Below are 5,736 nucleotides of genomic sequence, written 5' to 3'. Positions count from 1 at the left end.
TCTTCAATACAGTGAACAGTCAATACTCTTGTCTTGGTTTTACATGTGTTTCTGGCTAGGATCATACACAATTTAGGGTTATGCTTGAAGTACTTTCGAAAGTGAGAAATATGTGAAAACTTTACAAACCAAATTTTGTAAATGAAAAATTTCTGTTCAGATGAGATGAAACTCCTGTCTGCTTTATCTGAACCAAACGTAAAGACTTTCTGAAGTTCATTAATCATTAACTGCATCAGTGTCTGATTTCATTAATCAGTGTTACTAGTTTCTAGTTCATAACACACTGGAACATGGTGTTTCTGAGAGAACTGCATTATAATGACATTTATTTCATTATAAATGAGAAATGTTTGGGCCCAAACCACAGATCAGAATAAACTTAATTTTAAAAGTGAATTTGGACACCAAACATTTATATTCAAACAACCCGGTACTACTGTTTTTTTTCAAAATCACATGTACATATTTTTGGCTTCTATCAAGATTTACTACAAATCATGAGCAACACGTAGTATTTTTACTGTGTACATCCACTGTATTCATGTATTTGGGTATTTGTAAAAAAAATCTTGAAAAATTAAAAGCCCATCATAATAGGAATATGGACACACAAAGCAAGTCTTAGAATTGATTATATATGTATATATATCTTCTAATGATGCATTTTGAATAACTGGCACAAATGAGAGAATACTATATTTTCTCACATACAACATGCCCTGATTCACAATTTGTTTTTGAAAGGCAGAATGAAGAAAAATGATTTTTCCAGAGTTATAATTGCATAGAGCAGGGGGAGAGCATAATTTTCAGCTGCTTTACCCTCCCTTCCTGCATAACTAAATACAAGTCCCTACCTGCTGGTGAAGACTAATCTTCATGGGTAGATCTATGCTTTTGAAAAAGACCTAAAGCATGTGTGCTGAAAACTCTGAGCTAAAGATGCTGTTAAACAGAGGGACCAGGAGCAGTTAGTAGACACAAAATCACCTTAAGAAAAGTTAGCTTGATTAATGAAATAGTGAGATAATTAAGAAGAGAAAATGAACCATTAAGTCAATTGACTCCCTCAGCTGCTTCAATAGTAATAGTAATACCACAGCTGCTGCACTGTGGAGCAGGAATCAGCTTTCCCACGTATTACATGCATCCCGATTTGACAGTGAGGTGATTTTGATGGAAAGGATGCATGTTGTACATGAGAAAATATGATGGTAATATAGTGGAAAATCATTGGCAAATAGTTCACTGGTTAAGAGTAATTTATGACTCTCGTCTAAAAGAAATGTCAGGGACTAATATACCAGAGGGAAAATTGATGAGTATTCCTCAATATTCATTATTTAACTGTTTTAATTGTGGGAAACTTTTCATCTCTTCATAGGGTAAAAGAGTAATTCTTCATTAAATACTTTTGTAACTAAGCCCAAGGTAGATTCAGAAACATACTTCATCTAATGAGGCAAAATATTTCCTCTGCTGTACTGACAATACTAAATAACATTTTCCACACCTTTGAATGATGTGCCCTGACAAATGCAAGTGAAAAATTAATGTTCTGGATGATGAATTCCCATAAGAAGTTCTTGGTTATCACTATATAGAATTTCAATTTGGTATCTGCAATATCCTTAATCTGGACATTGTAAACAACTATTTTTAAATTGTTTAATACATGTTAAAAAGATGATAATTTTACCAGCAGAATAAATGATGATGTGGATGTCATGAAAGGTCGTCAGCACAGGGCCTGATACCAGAATGAATGTATGAAACATTATTAGGATAAAAGACTTAGCTCTTTTAGCCAAGGCTGTAGCAGATGCATCTGTTAGAGCTGCTACAGTTAGGGCCAAATCCTATTCCACCCATTGTGCATCTACAGTGACTTTAGGGGCTCTTATACACATGCACAGAGCCTGCTTCAATGCACTGGAAATGCAGCACGTCAGAGCAGACTTGATTCATCGAGTCTGCTGGAGCACAGAAATTGATGTGATCTGGCTGCCTTCCATATCATATACAGCAGAGTCCCAGCGCATCTCCACACTGCAAAAAAGGTGGCAGAGCACTTTGAAATAAAACATGTTTTCAATGAGTTTTAGTTTAAAGCTCCCCACTGCCATTTTTTTCAATATAGGGACACTGATACACGACACATGAACATTGCTCACTAATTAAAGCTCCCAGTGCCATGTCCCGCAGCATGTGTAAAAATCTCCTAGGTGCCTAAGTCTGATTATATTCCACTCTTTCAAGTTTTTGAAAATTCACCAATACTTTTACTTTTGCAACACGTTGTTATCTGACTCTTAAAACTGAGTAACAAAAAAGCTTCAAGAAGGGAGAGGACTCGCTCACCTTTTGCATTAACAATTTTTCAGGGATTAGCACAGGGTGGAATATAATCTCCCAGTGGCATATATCCACTTTAGATGCCTTGTAGGTAGTATAGACTTACTCTTAATGTATACTGGCAGAAAGAGTAAATGTAAAATAATAATCATTTCTTTTATTACAGAGAAGGAATAGATTTTAATCCTAGTTCTTTATCTATAGTTTTCCACAGAATTCAATGGAAGCTGATTGTACAATAAACCCAGTTGATCTTGGTGGTGTCTGACTAGTTTCATATTCTACTTCAAAAGCAGGTCTTTTGCTGTGCTAAAGGGGTACATAAAGAGTCAATGAGCTAGGACATACAGCAGCTGCTCAGTTTGAATTCTGCTACTTTGGAAATCTTATTGAAAACTTACCCGGCAACACCACTTAATACATGAGATGATGTCAACATGTGATGCCAATTGGTACTAATTATACATAAGGAAATGGTGAATATTAATCAGTGACTATTCCTGCTCCTTCAATTCTTCCTTCACTTTACACCTGACTTCTTACCATCAATTGTGATTTAAAAAAATACTTTGTATATGTGTGCATGTCATTTTTACAGAGAACCATTATATTAAATATTGTTCCTGGAGTCTATTGCTTTTTATTTGCATACAAGAATTCAGAACAAATTCCAACTTTGCCAGTTAGTCACTTCCAGAAACAGTGTGGTTTGAGCAGGGGAAAAAACAAACCCTTAGTTCTGTTCTTTCATGACTCATTGTTCCTCTCTGTCCACGTCACTACTCTTTTCTCTGCATATGTGCAGTCTTGTGGTTAAGAGATTGTATCAAGACATGGGAAATCTAGGTTCCAATCCTGTCTCTGTCGCAGATTCTTTTGTCTCATATTTGATAAGTAAATTAATCTCTGTGTGCCTCAGTTCTGAACCAATAAGATGAGAATGATTGTTTGTTTTTAATTTTCTTCAAAGATAAATATATCGATATGTTCAAGATATAGAAGCCCATGTAGTTTCCCTACCTGGAGTGCAGAGATAATGTTCTTACCTGCCTCACAGAGCTATTGGAAAGATGGATTAGTTGATAAAGTTTCCATAACAACTTAATTCTGCGTTAAATTATATTAGTGTAAACAAGAGACTTCAGTAGGCCATATTGCCCAGCTCTTTGATGCAGGTTAGAGCAACATATAAGCTTGATCTACACTTATACCTGCAGCTAAAAGTATACATTTTGGGAAGGAGATGTCATGGGGCACTTGTACAAGTGATGGGAGTTTAGTCCTCAGGGTTTCATTCTATACCCCCTAAACTGAAATGGTGGGTTTTAATTTTTTCTATCACTGTGCACATGTGATCTCTCAGAAATATGATAAAATGATCAGTGTGCTATTCACAGTAAATTACTTCAGGGGTTGCCACATGACAGTCCACCCCCCTGATTTCTTTGTACTAAATTACAGCAGGGAGCACCTATAGATCACAGCATGCTAATACAGGGTTCCCTTGCTTTATGCGGGTTCTCTTTGTGGGAATTTGCTCTTATGCGATGACCCTTTTTATACTAAAAATTCATTATATGAGAGGTAAATTCACTCTTATGCAATTGGTGCGGTGGAAACCCTCAGTCAACTTATTTGTGCAGTACATTGTGGGAGTGACGAGCACCAAAATATAGTCTCCTGTGTGGATCTGTGTTCCTCGCTCATTGTCTGTGATATGTGTTTCTGTAGTTGTCATCCCCATTATGATAGTGCCTTGTGCTTGTGTGTACTGTCTGCTGTTGGACAGTACCAAAATTGTTTTGTAAAAGTGGTAGAAATGGGCCTGGAGGTCAGTACAGTTGAGGTCTTGGAACATATCCCTCTTTGTTACATTGTAAAGTGCATTCCCTTTGTGCGAATTTGATTTATGCGTTGTTTTCCAGGAACGCATGTACAGCATAAAGCAAGGGACACCTATATGTACAGATCACCAAAGTTATGCTGTTTCATTAATTTATATAATTTAATTAAGTGTCATTGAATTACTTTAATTAATTAAATTAATTTTACACATATTTACACACTTATTTTCTTTTTTTCACCAATACTTAAAAATATATTCTTATTTTATTTTTATTCTTTTTATTCCTCTTTATCTTTATCCTCACCTTATTTTTCAGTTTACTATGTCATCAGGTAAATTTTATTTCATGTGTAAATCCATTTGTTTGGTTTTTTTATTTTACTCAAACAGTACACAACATTATAATATGTGCACAAAAATCTAGTACCCTGTTAATTTCTTACATATGTCTTCCAGCGCATATTGGTTGGGACTTCACACATATTGGGAAGTCTTCCCACACATATTGGAGTGTTGTGATATGCCCCTTGCATTATCTCACAGGGGGTCCCAATCCCTGTGCAGGGGACTGGGGGCCTGAGCCAAAAAAACCCCTGTGTGCAGCAGCCACACAGCAATGCTGTGCTGTGCTTGAGGCAACCATCAAGAAGGAGGGAGGTGGAGGACAGGGAACAGGGGATCTGAACAGAGGCAATGCCTGTCCTCCGCCCACTCCTCAGTGCAGGGCTGGTTGGCAGTGTCTGGGCTCCTGGTGGCCTGCAGGAAGGAGACACTGGGGTTTTGTCATATGACGGGTCAGCCAGGACCATGAACCACTGCTGAGGACATGCAGCCCCGTGGCTAGAACCAGCCTCCCCCATACCTGGGGACCACACAAAGGGTTGTGGCCTGCCCTGAGACATGGCACAGGGAGGAAGATGCCACAAAGTAAATGAAAACTTTTTTGGCCGGCTTTCTTCCCCCTTTCCTCTCATAACTGCAGATCTGAGGGGTGGCTACCCCTCCCCCACCCCACCACAAGCAAACAAAAACTTTTCAAATTCAGCTATCTCCTGCTTCCCCCCACCATCATCACTGCAGACCAATGCTTCCCCCCACCAAAACATACACACTAGGAACAGTTTAAAAAAGATAAAAGTGTTAGAATTATTTTTTTTATTTCATCTACAGAAATCTTCGGTGATAACTGCTAACTGTTGAGCATTTTTTAGCATTCAGCACTGATCATAGTTTCATAGTTTCTAGGGTCGGAAGGGACCTGAGCAGATCATCGAGTCCGACCCCCTGCCATGGCAGGAAAGAGTACTGGGGTCAAACGACCCCAGCACAGTGATTGTCTAGCCTTGCCTTCAAGACCCCCAGGGTAGGAGCCAGCACCACTTCACTTGGAAGTTGGTTCCAGATCCTAGCCACCCTGACAGTGAAGTAGCGCCTCCTGATATCTAATCTGAATTTACCCTCTGCTAGCTTGTGATTGTTATTTCTAGTCACTCCTGGTAGTTCTCGGGGGAACAGGGACTCCCCCAATGCCT

The sequence above is a fragment of the Gavialis gangeticus genome, unplaced genomic scaffold (assembly GCF_001723915.1).
Source record: "Gavialis gangeticus isolate Ggan-Ray unplaced genomic scaffold, GavGan_comp1, whole genome shotgun sequence".
Lineage (NCBI taxonomy): Eukaryota > Metazoa > Chordata > Crocodylia > Gavialidae > Gavialis > Gavialis gangeticus.
The sequence above is the reverse complement of the archived record's forward strand: the minus strand, read 5'-3'. Positions refer to the sequence as shown.